General features: G+C 39.7%; 1 pseudogene; it reads left to right on the forward strand.

The window, feature by feature from the left end:
* Positions 1-254: 254 nt before the first annotated feature.
* On the forward strand, positions 255-798 carry LOC150060866 (adenylate kinase 2, mitochondrial pseudogene; annotated as a pseudogene).
* Positions 799-15,663: the final 14,865 nt, after the last annotated feature.

Consider the following 15,663-nt stretch of genomic DNA (forward strand, 5'->3'; position numbering starts at 1 on the left):
AATACATCACTGGATCCAACAAGTCCAAGTCAAAAGTCCCTGTCCCAGGTGGATGCAAAACAGAAATGTATAATATGACTTCAACTATTTGGCTGCTATGGCTTTCTGAAATAATTGAAATTGTAAGAGAAGTTGGAATGCTTTTACAACCCAAAAGGAATAGTTATCAAAATACAGAAGGCATCAACTCTTTAAAGAGAGGCGGATTGCAAACTGGCTGAGAACTCCTCTGTCTGTCATTTGGTCACACTGGTGATATGCTGAGGGCCATGGTGGCTTCTGGCTCAGAACTGGGGAAAAAGCTGAAGGCAACTATGGGTGCTGGAAAGCTGGTGAGTGGTGAGATGGTAGTGGAGCTCATTGAGAAGAATTTGGAGACCCCCCCCCCCCCCCCCCCCGCACCTCGTCCTGCTTGCAGAAATTGGCTTCCTTCTGGACGGCTTTCCTCGGACGGTGAAACAGGCTGAAAGGCTTGATGGTCTCATAGAGAAAACGGAAAAAGAAGCTTGATTCCGTGATGGAGTTCTCCATCCCAGATTCCCTGCTGATCCAGAGAATCACTGGTCCTACCAACGATGAGTTCATCCCCCCCCTCCTAAAAGAGCCCATGAAGGATGACACCACTGGTGGAATCCCTGATCCGGCCATCAGATGATAACAAGTCCACACTCAGATCACCCCTGTGGTGGAAAACTACAGTAAACAGGGAATCCACTCTGCTGTGGATGCGTCCCAGACCCCACCCCGGATGGCGTGTCTGTAAACATCTTAGCAGCCTTCTCCAAAGTCACATCTTAGTAGCAGAAGGCCAGGCAAGACTGCACCACTGCTCCTCATTCCGCAGTGGGATCCCTGCTCCTAGGTGCTGGGCAGAAGGGAAGGGTGGTGAGGGAAGGAGGGGAAGGGAGGGGTGGTGAGGGACACCAGGATTATTTGGAAGAGCAGTACTGCTATAGTGAATGGGGTTTTCTTACACATGGATGAAAGTTATACGTTTATTTGGTTATTTGAAATTGGATAGGAAAGGGGGGAAAACAAGATGAGAGTGAGGGTGGGGGGAGGGAAATGGGGACCAAGACATGAGAAAGGGTATCATTGTATGTGAAGTAATGCACCTTCTATCTGGTGAATATAATGTAACCCTTCTATTAATTACAATAAAAGTTATATGGAAAAAACTTTTAAAAGACTTCAAACTGCAAAAAAATATGAAGAATGATTAATTAAAAAAAAGAAAAACCACTATGATTGGAGAGTATGGATACAAATAGGGAGATACGGTATTATAAGCAATTAGGGTTTTGTTTACTCTGAACTGGTGATGTTTACTCTGAACTGGTGAAAACTGTTATTTAAAGCCGCTGCTCTAAAATCAGAACCTCACAGAGTGTTCCACCAAGAACACAGGAAATCAAAACTGTGGTCTTGTCTGTCCTATAGCGTGGGACACAGAGCATTTGACTGCAGAGACATCATATGATCAAATTAGCATCTCTACATTTGTAAAAGATAAGGGGCATGTTTGTGCAGGTGATGGCTCAGTAAGTCAACTTTACTAAAATTATGAGGGGCGAGAGACCCATTTCATTCCTGTCCCCTGACTTTCTGCTGACTTGCCAGTCTGCCTGCTCAGGTGACATGGCTCTCAACAGCCACCACAAGTTTTACTGAATTTCATCCATCATGTGTGAAGCAACCTTTTCAAATAAGTAATTGCTGGAGTGTAGTTCAGAGGCAGAGCACTTGCCTAGGATGTGCAAGGCCCTGGATTTGATCCCAAAGACTAGGAAGAAAAACAAAATAACAAATGAGCAAGTGTCCCAGGCTATATCATCCAAAGATTATCCTTTCCATCCTCAAATCCTGTGACTGGGATCACTTGACAGCACTATGATGTATTATTTTCAACAAAGTGCCTTTCTTAACTCACCAGATGCTGCCTTGTTTGGCCCCTAAGTCAATAAAGAATGTTAAAAAATTAGTAAAAAATAAAAATAAAAATAAAAAAGAATAACCACAAAAAAAGGATGCAGATTGTTCAAATCCATCTCCACAGCATGATTCCCACAAGATGTCTTCAAACCTGAAGACAGTAAGCAAGCAACACACATCAAAATCGAGTTTTTATACTTCTGTCTTTCTGATAGGCAAAATCAGTGATGGAGTTGGAACTTCTTACAGAATTAGTTGCATATTGCATAAAACTTAAATAATGAAACTTCATAGCTATATGAACTCAGTTATATGATAGAAAATAACTCTGGAATTTCATTTGTCTAAACAACAAAGCTGCATTGCATTTATGCAATACAATTATCTTGGATTGGTAGGGAGTCTGTTTCCCTGGACCTCACTTAGGGGCCCAAAGGCCTTGCTCTGTGTAAAGGAAGAAGGAATAATGACATCACATCTTCACTCATAAAGCTTCTGCCTCGTTTAGCAAGACAAAAGGAACTATGAAGTATGGTGAAGCAAGAGAGGAAAAGGGTAATGAGGGAATCAAAATCAAAGTGCATTATACACATGTGTGAAAATTTAATAATGAAACCCATTAAAATGTTATTTCAAAAATCAAATAAATAGGGCCCGGAGTTTGGCCTAGTGGTAGAGTGCTTGCCTAGCATGCACAAAGGCCCGGGTTTGATTCCTCGGTCCCACATACATAAAAAGAAAAAGCCGGAATGGTGCTGAGGCTCACGTGGTAGAGCTCTAGCCTTGAGAAAGTCCAAGGACAGTGTTCAGGCCCTGAGCTCAAGCCCAGGACTGGAAAAAAAAATCAAATGAATAAAAATTTCCACCTAGTAGTTACACGTGCCACCCTTCCATCACATTACATTGGGTAGAGCAAGCATGCGACCATGCCCAATCTGAGAGACAAGACATACAAAGCCGAAAAAGACAATAGACATTTATCACTAATACTCATGGTTGGTAAAAAAAGAAAAATGGGTTTTAGAAAGCAGACCCTTCTATTTTGAAATAGGTTGGGTGGTATGCAAGTGTATACAAATGTATTAACTGGAATATAGGAGATTCAAGGGAGAACTCAAATGAGATTGCTTAGAAATGCAAAGCCCAACAAAGTCAATACCAGGAAGCAAGTGCTTGAAAGGGGTAGAGTAGGGTCAAGGGTTAGATGAATAAAGAGGAAAAGAAAAAGAGTGCAGTCATGAATTCACTGTATTTCCTACAAAATTAAGAAGAGCGAGAGAAGGGGTGAGTACGTGAGAGATGGGTGAGGAGGTTTTTAGGAATGACATTGAACAAGATGCATGGTATTCATAAGCTGCTTTGCTAAATGGCAAGTCCTTTGTACAAGCATGACTTAAAGATATTAACAGAAAACTTTACAAAGATTTACTCTTTCAGCTGTGTTGATTCAGCTATTAACCTGTAACATGTTTGTGACACAAAAGATCAGTTCAAGCCTCAATGCATCTGAAACATTAACCAAATGCAGACTTTTGGGTATGTGTGCCCTCACTTTAGGCAGCATGCCATAGAAATTAATAAGACAAAAAGCCCACAAGCAGATCCCAAGTTGAGTAATTTGGTTTTGAGCCAAAAGACACAGCTTTCTTTTTTGGAAAGAACTGTAGTTGGAGAGTGGCCACTTCCTTTCTCCACAAGGGCTGAATGTGTCAACCTCCATAGAATGCTCATTTGTCACACCTTGCATTCACCTGAGGCTTGAATTAACAGTAATGTTTTGAGGAGACTTTATCTGAACAAATTTTAGTTAGCAGGTGATTTTGTGGTTTTGGCTTTAGTCCTTTATTATTAATTTTCAACATCCACCTTATTAGAATTGCTGGATCCAAACTTGAACACATAAAATTCCCCTTACTTGGCCCAGTGAGCGGCACATAGAAAAGGCTCAGCCATTGCTCAGAATCCTCAGGAGGTGGGGTCAGGCTCAAAGCCTTGGTGTAATGGGCATTGCAAATGTCAGTTCAACAAGCACCCAGTGAGGACAGGATGGATCCAAGTTCACTCTGGTAACTAAACCAGAAAATTACCTCCTCTAATCAAAAGGTGTTGAAAGAAGCTCTTATGAACACTTGCTGTTAAATGATACTGAAGGCAAAACTAAGTAGGTCCTACGACTAAGATGTAGATAGATGGAAAGGAAAAGCATATCAACCAGATGAGCTGATCACACTGATTTAGACCTTCAGGCATGTAATTGGCTCCTACTTATGTCAGGATCCTGGCCATTGAAGCAAACCTTTCAGCTGGGATTTTTGCAGGAGTGATTTGGGATTTTTTTTTTTTCACAGAGGTGTGGCCTAGGTTAGATGAACCCTCAATGGATGCTTGGGAACACAAACACAGGAAATTGCAGGAAGGTTGTTTCTACCACGAGGCCTGAAATAGTATTGGGAGAGCTTCGTAAGAGAAGCAGCCATCAAAAGAGGCAGTCCTGGGAAGATCATAGGTCCATGGTGAAAACATGGTCAGTGGTTATGGGAGTGACAGCACGTAACACGTGACCTGCCTCCCATTGGCTGAGCCCAACTTCAATCCACAGAGCAGAGGCCAATGAGGCCAGTCACTTGATGCAGAGACAGGCAAACAATGTATTCTGGAGACTTTCTTCACTAAGTAAAAAATGTTTTCTGTAATTGTGTACCTATTGTCTTTTCTTTCTCCCTTCTATTTGGCCAGACTAGCTATGTTTTGTTTACTTTCTTCTGAATATTTCTCCCTGTGAGATTTCAATTCTCTTTACTCTCAGTATTGAATCAGACAGAACTCAATAATGGGAGCCAATTTACAAATTAAAATAAAAACAAACAAGTACTTCTCTCTTTTTCTCTCTTTCTCTTTGTGTAGGTGTATTCATCTGTGAATGGTTTTGTATTACATATGTAGCAACTCATCATATACACAGAAAAGAAGACAAAGACACTCATTTATATTTTAATTGTGAAACAGACTAGTCCAGAGATTTTCCATGAACCCCGTTTCCCTACCAAGCAAACCACTCATTTACTATCCAAACCTTACACCAGTGCTATACATTTTTTTTTATCACTGATAAACCTACATTAACATAATTACCACCCAGAGTCCACAGGCTTCACCCTTGGTGTTGTACATCTTAAAGGTTTTGTCAAATGTATAGCAGCATGATTCTTCAATTCTATCATTTAAAACAGCTCTCCTGCCCTAAAATTCCTCTATACTTTGACTATTCATCTGAGCAGGTGATATTCTCTACTTCGCTCACACAGTTGTCAAGAAGATTCGGCTCCTGCTGGATTATTTCAGAGACAGTCACAGAACTCTCACATTTGCCTGTGCTCTGTTCTGTGCCTTTCTAATATGGCGCTTGCTTCAGGAAGCATGAAAGCTGAGAAGGCCACAGAGAAGTCCCCACAAAATAGAAATGGAAGTTTTACAACTTCATTCCAATAAGCTAAGCTATCATTTATGTTATATTCCAGAATAACTACTAGAAAGAAGTCAGGAGACCCTCTCTAGAGCTGATGCTAATTCAGGGTATGAAGACCAGAATGCAGGTATTCTTCAGGACCATATTTCAAAGCTTCCTGTCACAGATTTACATAGCTTGAGCTCTGCACCCCCCACCCCACCCCGTCTCACCCACAAATGGTATACTGGAACCACTTAAGTATCTTCCTCGCTGAAATATGCTGAAATACAATGCTCACATCTACCCAATGGCCTCTTTAGTTTTCCCAGGTATGCCATGCACCACTCAGTGAGTTCTCCAAGTGTAGTTCCCTCAATAGAACACACAGCCAACTTTTCAAATGGCTCTTCGAAGCTCCCTCTCTGTAAACCTAGTATTAAAAGACAGCTCCTCTGGGGGGGAGAGAAATGGGGACAAAAACATGAGAAGGGGTATCAATGTTTGTGAAGTAATGCACCTTCGATCTGGCAAATATAATGTAACCCTTCTATTAATTACAATAAAAGAATAGCAAGAAGAAGAAGGAGGAGGAGGGGGGGTCAGCTCCTCTACCCCAAATTCTATTTTGGCCTATGGGGAAGAGGGTTGGGAGCTCACAGAGATCTAGAAAGAGCTGATGACAAACCTTCCCCCCTCTGTTTCTTTTCTCTTCCATATGCTCTAAGTCAATTAGAGGGCTCAACAGTTTCAAAATAATGGCGTTGTTACTTGTTAGATGAAGTATATAGTATATGACAACTTGTTTCACATTTATTTAGTATCTAGTGTCTATCAAATTGTGCCTCTGTTTAAACTGAGATGTTTAACATCTTTTACATTTAAAAATCATGCTCCTTGGTCTTATGAGTCTGAAAAGCCTGAGAGGAATGCAGAAGAAAGAAAGAAAAGGAAGAAGAAAAAGATAAAGAAAAGAAAGAAAAGGGAAAGAAGGAGGAGGAAATTAACTTGTTAGAATAAACCTCTCTTCCCTAGCAAGAATGTTCAAGAAAGTTTGTTATTAGTTCATTGTTTACTTCTTCCTGGCTTATTCCACTCCTCTTCCTGAAATTCTCTTTCTTCTGCCTCCATGATTCCAAATCTTCTCTGTAGATGTGTCTTCCTGATCACAGTCATTATGTTTCTGCTCTCCAACCTACCTTTTCTGTATTTTTCTAATTTTCGCATCAACCCTTGGTTTCAGCACACACATCGGCCCTAGATCTCTCCTCATGTTTTGTGTACCCAAAACAGCCCTCTAAACATTAGAACCTGTATGTGTTACAAGAACTGGGAACTCAATATACCTATTACTGAACTCAACATTTATACCATGCCAGTATATGGTTAAGTCAAAGTTGGGGCTCAAACCTCCCCTGTGTGTGTATGCACACAGGCATATGTATAACTGATCTATTGCTGTTAGTGTCATATCCTAAAATTTCTCTCCAGTCTTCCCTATTATTGCCTCCATTCCTTCGCCTGACTTCTGGCAATACCGCCTACTTATTATGAGCATATCTACTCTTGAGCATCCTCTGATCCATTCTCCTAACAGCAGCTGTGATCTTTCTAAAATAAACTCTAGTTAATATGTTCGTGTCTTCAAGCATTTTGGTGTTGCCCTGTTGCATACTGCATATTGTCAAGTCTCTCTAATGCAATCTTAAAGGATTTTATCATCTGGCACTTGTTTATCCAGAGCCCTTTATGTTCTCTGTACTTTAACAGCGGCTTTTAGTTGTCCAAATACACCACTTTTTCATATTTTTTCATATTCTAACCCTTGCCAAACTTTCCCCAGGCCTGGAACAGAGATTTAAAAAAAAAACAACTGTGTTGGATGAACAAATGCTTGGATATGAGAGATTTCACTAGTTTCTAGTAATTCAGATTTAAAACAAACAAGCTGAAAAATAAATAAACAATAATTTATTGTTTTCTTTTGCCTAGGAATATATAAAAGAACATTATATAAACAGTGTCCTTATAAATATGACTCTTGTCTTCAGCAAGAGACTTTATCGTAATTCCTTTAGAGTAATTTAATTTTGCTTCTTTTCTTATTAAACTGCATTTATTATACAGAGTATTTTATGGTTCATAAATCTGTTCTCTCTGCACATTGTATTTTCCAAATATATGTTCTTCCTAGAACTATTTTTATATTAGAAGCCACTTATTATTTTTCCAAGAATGGCAGCACAAAGCTTGATAATTTGTTTGGAGGAAAGCAACCCAAGAGGTTTTGGATTTATGTTTCCCTAGATCACTATTCCATAATAATTCAGCACTCTGATTTTCACTAAACCTCAGGTCCAAGAAATGGGTGTGCACATATTGTTCAAATCAGGAAAATCGACTGGTGGTATCCAGTCCCAGCCTGGTGGCTCGTTGGTGAGCTGCTGAAGATCTGCAGAAGCTCACAGTAATTTTGATCACACTCGCTTTCTCTGTTCAAAATGCAGCTGCCTTTGAAACATATACTGACTGCCAAGACTGATACTTCTTTTTCTCATGTTTAGTTTAAATTATGTGATTTACTGGAGAGATTATCACAGGTGACTCTACCCAGGCACTTCATACGAAACTGACTCCATTTGAGTTCAGCAGAAACAGAAAGTTTAAAAAAAAACGAAACAATACTGGGCAACTTGTAAATCATCAGGAAGACTGGAGAACCAGGAACATCCATGCGGTTCCCAGAGGATTAATAGCTCTCTTATTCATAATTGTTGTGTGTTTTTCAGGGTCCTTCTTACCATCTCAGCTCTTACTCACAAGTCAGAAAACTGATACTGGAATTCTGCCAAATGCTCACTACACTTGTTCCAATTATGCCCTAAATAATTGGACCCAGTCCTCACCACAGCCCACGGTGAGTGGGTGTGGCTAGAAATTTCATTTATCCTATGATTAATGACTTCTTACCATTTGACTATGGAGCTACCGTGGTATTTCAGATCACAGGAATGAATAATGTGTACAGGATCAGAAATTTTGGGGATCCTGGTATCAGCCAAGGAAACCAAGAAGCCATTTCTAGTGTAGTGTCTTTAGTCTTACTAAAGTCTAGAGAACATTCATCCGGTGACTGAGCAGGAAAGAAGAAAACCCATGTCTTTACTACTTTTGTCCCTACCCAGTCTCTATCAGCTATCCTCCATTCTCCCACTTCAGCACTTTGCAAAGGGGCCACTCCCACCCTGCACACTTGGGTAAAGGGGATGATGTGCTTCAGGTCACCTTGATGGCTATAGTTAGGGAGCAGCTAAACAGGTTGCCAAGATCAGTCAGCAACAGCATTCCTTTCTGCCTAGGTCCCTAGGTTCCATCATCAACATTAAGTTTGCAAATGCCTATCCCCTAAAAACCAATTAGCCTGGGTCATCAACCTACCAAATAAAGAAACTTCCTCCTGAAGCCCTGGAGCCTGCATATCCTCCCAGTCCCTATGTCTGTTCCAGGCAGGCACCTGACTAATGATGATGAAAAAAGATTGCGAAGGTGCTGAGCAGCTCGCTGTTTCCAAGGTAGCTGAAGAGGTAGATGCAAGCCAGAAAACCCTGGCTGTCAAATCAGACACACATCCTCAGGGGTTGCAGGGGCCACACCTCATCTGAGGGCAGCTTGAGAACACCATCTGATGACAGTAGTTGCTACTTCCAAAGAGGATTCTCTCCAGACCTTGCCTCCTTGAGAATCTAATTCTTCTGTTCAAGCTTCACAGCAAGTGCCATAGATTCCCTCTGCCATGGGAAAGATACTCGGTGCGCCATTATGAGAGCAAAGGTAAGAGATGTAAGAATCTGCTTCTGAACCTGAGCTGGTGAAATAACGACAAATGTCTGCAGCATGGTATATGCAGACTGTCAAAGTATTTTAAATGATTGGTCCTAAGGGTGAATGCCTGTTATCGCGTCACTTCAGAGGTAGAAGCAGAAGGGGTGTGAGTTCAAGGACTCTCCAGTGGAGCTCACAGAGAATAAGATAGAGAGCCCAGATGGCTCTGATGTTTCTCCTTTGTCAACAGGCCCAACTATCTATTACTGCCAAACTACCCTCCTTTCTCTGAGATTCTGTTCCTTCCATCACCAGTTACAAATCACAGCCTTCTTACCCAACCCTTATGCTTGCTCAAAGACAAGCACATAAATCTTTTCATTAGCTAGCACTGAAACTCTCAAAGGGTACAGAATCAAATGCAGTTCGGGTTGTTAGAGTATCTAGTCTGAGTATTAGAGGTCCCTTGTTCTTCTCTGCACCTCTTTTGGGTGAGAGTAGAGTCAACTCAGCTTCAACTTACAATTGGCTCCTTGGCCCTGGCACACGCCTTTGAAGGCTCTGTTTCAACAAAGTCAGGCCTGCCTGGAAAAGATTATGTGAAACTGTGCGAGTCATTAGACTGCATGCCAGCCTTCTGTAAATTAAGCAAAATCAACTTGGACACAATCCTTAGGTTCCTTTTCATAAATCATAGAATTCTATAATGGAGAAGGTTAGCTAGTTACCATGAACCTCGCTACTAGTTTATAATAAAATCCAGGCTGAGATACAGGCAGAGACACATGGACAAGCATCTATAAGCAAAGCGGTACAATTTAAGCCAACAACCTACTCTGCAAAGCAGGAAGTCACTGAAATCTTTAGGCATTTCATCTCTTTGTGGCATGTTTCTGCAAACATGTGCTCACAAACTCTAGACAGAATTCTATTCCTTCCTTTAAGAATGATGCTTAGAGATCCCCTCAAACAATTGGTTCTCCATCCAGCTGGGCCACTTGACAACATCTGGTGACATTCTTTATTGCTGGGCAGTATATTACTGGTCTTCACAGAGTAGAGCCCAGAACTAGAGTCTACAGATAGTTAGTATTATCTCCTTTCGTAATTATCCATCCCAATGTTAATAAGGCTGAAACTGAGAAACTTTGTCTCCAAGCAATGGCTGGCCAAAAAAACATTAGGGATGAATATCTTGCACTATCTCAAAGGAAAGAGAGAACAAATGTTAGCAGATACTGAAGATCTAGTCACGAAAGGATGGAAAGACTATCAATATATGTTAACCTTTTTACATAAATCGAATACTTTTCATTTTACCAGTGAGCTCCCTTTTCTGATGTTTATCATTCTAATTAACAAGCCACCAGTTTCACCAATTTACACAAGTTTTTGACACCAATGTGCTAATTAGGAAAGCTTAAGCTGTAGATAGTAGAGACAGAGGTGCCGAAGTGTGGACAGAGCTTCAAGAAGTAGCTAATATTTCAATTAAGCTAGGATGGCAGATCCCAGCAGGAGATCTCAGGATAATAAAAACCAAGGCTGGTGGGCCTTGTAAGCAAAAAAGGACTTCTATGCGCTCCTGGGGCCTTGTATACAAATCCTGTACAGAGGGGGTGAGAGTAGGTAGGCATCATTGAGTGGATAGGGTGGGGTTCCCTCCACCCTTCACGGCTCACTGAAGGATAAGGAATGCCTATGAAAGACAGGCAAACCTTTCCTCAAGTTGTCATCTCACTGGGAGTTGCAAATACCTTGCTTATTTTTCATAAAAGCTGAGTGATTCATTTCCTAAGTACTTAGGGAGATAGACTATTCTTTATTTAGTCCAAATCCTGCCCAGAGGGCTTGCAGGAAACTTACATTTTCTAAATCACTAAAAATTCCACCTATACATTTTCCCACAGAACCTCTCTATTAGTCAGAATCTTCAATAAGCATTGAGTTTTCATATCTTTCAAAGGAAAAAGTTAAAATATATCCTTATCCATTTAGATGTGTAGGTATTATATCAAAGAGGGGTTATAGTTACATAATAAGGTAATGAGTGCATATGACCATGGAAAATGATGCTTATCAAAATGAACTCCAAGAAATGGAAACAAAAGGTTTTTATGGTGTACCATTTGCAATTATTTCTTTTTTCTGCCCCTCTGTATATCACCTTGATGGTTTTAAAAAATAAATCACATTTAAGTTAATTGATAAAACTTACATCATTTTAGTATCATTCAAACATCTATCAATGGGGAAGAAAAACAAACATGTGCTAAACTATCATTATTCTAAGAATGAGAATGGTATATTATTTTTTTTCAATTGTAAAGGAAACATTCAAAAGCCAGAACTCATAGAGATCATAAAAACTTTTCCAAAGGATTTTAGTCACAAACAATATTAAAGGCTTAGTAAGAAGCTAAAATGTAAATAATTAAGCAATGTTACAAGTTAAAGAAGGAATGAGCCAAATGACCAAATATACTTTATGTGCTTTGTCATTTAGTAGCTGAAGCTACTCTATAACACTCATTAATGAGGAAATAAATTCTGACCACTCAAGAATGATAATCCCCAAAGACTCAGCAAAAGGGATAAAATATTTTTAAAAAGACAGAAACACTCTCTTGGGAATACAGATTTATTTTGTGCTGGTTACTAGGGCTTGAATGCAGGGACTGCACATTGCCTTCAGCTCTTATTGTTCAAGGCTGGTACTTTACCATTTGAGCCATACCTCTACTTCTGGCTTTTTGGTAATGAATTGGAGATAAGTGTCTCTCAAGACTTTCCTTCCCCAGAGTGGCTTTGAACTTCAGTCCTCAGATCTCAGCCTCTTGTATAACTAGGATTACAAGCATGAACCATTGGCACTCCTCTTGGGAGTTCAACTTTTCATAAATATATTTAACAAAGTGACAAGCCTTTCACTATTTTTTTTCCATTCAAAATTTTTTTTATTGTAATTAGTAAAAGGGTTACATGATATTTGCCAGATAGAAGGTGCATTAATTCACATACATTGATACCCTTTCACATGTCTTGGTACCCGTTTCCCTCCCCCCCCACACTCCCCACCCGCCTTTCACTATTTTTGACTCAATCATCATAGTAAGCAGATAATAAAAGTAATAATAGTGAAAACAAATGGCTCTTCGTATTATTATCATTTTACCAATGAGAAAGTAAAATTGGCCCTTGGTCACAGCAAAAGGCTGTCACAAATCTCTAAGAAGCATTAAGTAGCTAAGCTTTATAGAAAATGCTTAATCAGTAATGCATGTTTAGATAAGGTAGAAAAATGATACATCTTGATTCTACAGAAGACAATTGTCTAAGGTAAGCAGATTGCACAGGAAGACAATGACTTCATTTACTTTGGCCTTACTTTTCCATCAAGAAAGATCTTCCACCTGAAAGGGACAGAATAAGCACTATTAGTAAGCATTGAAAATCTAGATGCAAGCTGAGTTTAAAGAAACCACCCAATCACACTAAATGAATTCAGATCCCTATACCAGAATTACTCCAGGTATGTCAAATAGCATGAAAGTGTGATTAGGAAAAGCTCAGGAACCAGCATAAAACACAAAACCCAAGGCAAAGTGTTTTGTTCCACAAAAGTGAGGCACAATAACCATTATGTGTATCTCCGGCAACTATTAGGATTTATGAGCACTTGGAAAAGGGCATGATGACCGGAAGTCAGTATGTTTCCTAAGAAAAAGTCATGCCAAGCAACCGCATTTCCTGTTAGTATCAAGGAAATGAATAGTGGGTCCTATGACTCTGTGATTTTTATCTTTGTCACTCAGGAGAGGAAATGGCTTTAAAAAAGACAAGCACTGTGCCCATGGTATAAAAGGAGCAAACCCAAGGATATCTAACCACCTGTGTTCCTGGTTAGGAAGCCAAGATTTTGAAACTGGGTCAGATTGCCGGAGAATTTCCTTCCACACGCGTAGACCTCCAAATAGCCAGACTTTAAACTATAGTCAACAAAAGGAAAAAGTCAAGGTTGGATGGGAAAATAAAGTTGGAGAGCCAGCAAAAGGATGCTAGGGGGCTCAAAAACATAAGACCCAGAATGGGTGAGCCAGTTGAGAGAGTAATATTCAGTAAGATTAAATCTAAGAAAATTAACTTAGAAATGCCATCTGCTGAAGAATTACATCCAAATAGTGTTTACAAATGTGTTTCTCAAAAATCTATGAAGAGATTCCCAAATCTGATTAAGAGGCTAAAGCATCTCATGCATAACCAAGGTCACCTGCTGATAGCACTAATGGAAAAAAGGATGTAATCAAATTAAATTTATTATCATCTGATAGAGGAAATTATGAGTTAACAGAAGGGTGGCAAGCCACATGTCACTGAAAGAAAATAGAGCCAAAGACAATAAGAATTTGGCTGGGTTCACCCAAAATAGTCCAATGTAAAATGATATTGTCTCTGGCACCAGTGATGATTCTTTGTTAATATCTTAATGTCTCTCAATGTCAAGCAAATTGTAAAGAAATACATAGTTTTTATCTTTGTACATAGCATTATAATTAAAAGCATTTGCCCATATTATTTAAAACTACCTGTAAACATAATTTTATTCGTAGCACAATAACCCTTCAAATAGCAATGTCACAGTTGACTCAACTATTGTCTTATATCTTGGTTACTTTTAAATTTGCATTATTGATATTCTGCAAATACTTAAAAATTTTGCTGGGCTTTATATTATTTCCTCAGGATAGATTCCAGAAATGCAAAACAGGGCCAAGGAATACTGTATTTTGAAGATCTTGAAACATGGTACTAAATTGCTTATCTCTGTTCTCATTAATATGGTCATTTCTTGAAACAATGAAACTTTTGATAGTTTACAAGGTATAATGATACTTCATTTTAATCTCTATTTCTTAATGAAACTGAACATTTTCCCATCTGCCATTTGAATTTTGTCTTTGGGGTGTTCATGCCTTCTGTCTACTTAGTTTAGGAAGTTTTCTTATGAATTTCATAGGTAAAGAAGTCAGGTACATATTTGCCATAAATATTGCTAATTTTTTACTCATTTTCTCTTATAGTTGAATACATTGTTTCTCAGTGTTTTATATTTCTATGTAATCAATCTCCTTTGTTCTCTCTTGTCCTCTCTCTCTCTCTCTCTCTCTCTCTCTCTCTCTCTCTCTCTCTCTCTCTCTGCTATTTTTTTAGCAGTATTGGCACTGTGGATTTCTTCTGCTATTTGAGGTGAGCAGAACCCTTCTGCATCATAGTTCCTCTGGCTCAGCAGCTGGCAGTGACAACAGGATTGTATACCTGTAGCAGGGAACACTTATTAGTCTTGCCACTCAGCAGCAGACAACATCTGCCAGTGTTTTCTATCATCAGGGCCAATTTGTTCTAGGGACTATTAGAATTCAGACCCAAGCAAGATTGTCAACTCTGCCTCTTCATCTGTCATCATATTTCTCTCTTCAGTTTCATTCCCTAGTCTGCACACAGGCTTTCAGGGGACACAGCCTCCCTGCAAATTAGAAATCTCCTCATTATAATTAGTGATCCAAGAAAAGGAGAGCATACTTCCCTCTCCCAGAGTTCTGTATAAAATTCCAGGGAAAGATTCAGACCGGCTCTCTTAAGTCATATGGCCTAAATCACTGCCCACCAGAAATGTGAGCTGATGATTAGTCCAGAGCCAAATAAGGAAGGCTTTGGGGGTGTTTTTGTTTGTTTGTTTTGTCCATTGTGGGGCTTGAACTCCGGGTCTGGGTACTGTCCCTAAGCTCTTTAGCTCAAGGCTTGCGCTCTACCACTTGAGCCACAGTGCCACTTCCCAAATATGAAAGTTGTATACTCACCAATTTGTGCCTATTTTCTTCCCAAGGATAGTTTGACCAAGTTATTGAAGAAGATGATGCCAAAAATCTTTAAACACAAAATTAAATGTGTGAGCCCAACTACTTACATTAGTATGTTATTGTCTTTTAAAAATGGACAGGACATGAAGGGTATCAATGTATGTGAATTAATGCACCTTCTAGCTGGTGAATATAATGTAACCCTTCTATTAATTACAATAAAAATATATGAAAAAATGGACAAAATTTAGTTCTAGAATTACTGTTCTGGTGCTAGGGCACAGTAGGAACCCTGACACAGAACTTATGCTAGATAATATATGAGATGATAGGGAGATCTGAGAAATAAGGAACTTCAGAGCTGAGAGATAACCATGAATTGGAATTTCCGGTTAGTGTGGGAGCAGGGCCAGGGGAGATCCGTGAGTCTGGGTGGCTTAGAGGCTTGGCCTGTAGGGAGCCACAAAAACAGCCTTGGAATCAGCAGGGCAAGAAGCCAAAGGTGAGAGCACGCAACACAAAAGATGGAAGCCAGAAAGGATAGATGGACAAGTGCTTCATGCATGAGCAGACAGGAGTATTTCTTGGAGGCTGAAGGTGGGAGGG

This window comes from Megascapheus bottae, chromosome 7, assembly GCF_031878675.1.
Source record: "Megascapheus bottae isolate mThoBot1 chromosome 7, mThoBot2.hap1, whole genome shotgun sequence".
Lineage (NCBI taxonomy): Eukaryota > Metazoa > Chordata > Mammalia > Rodentia > Geomyidae > Megascapheus > Megascapheus bottae.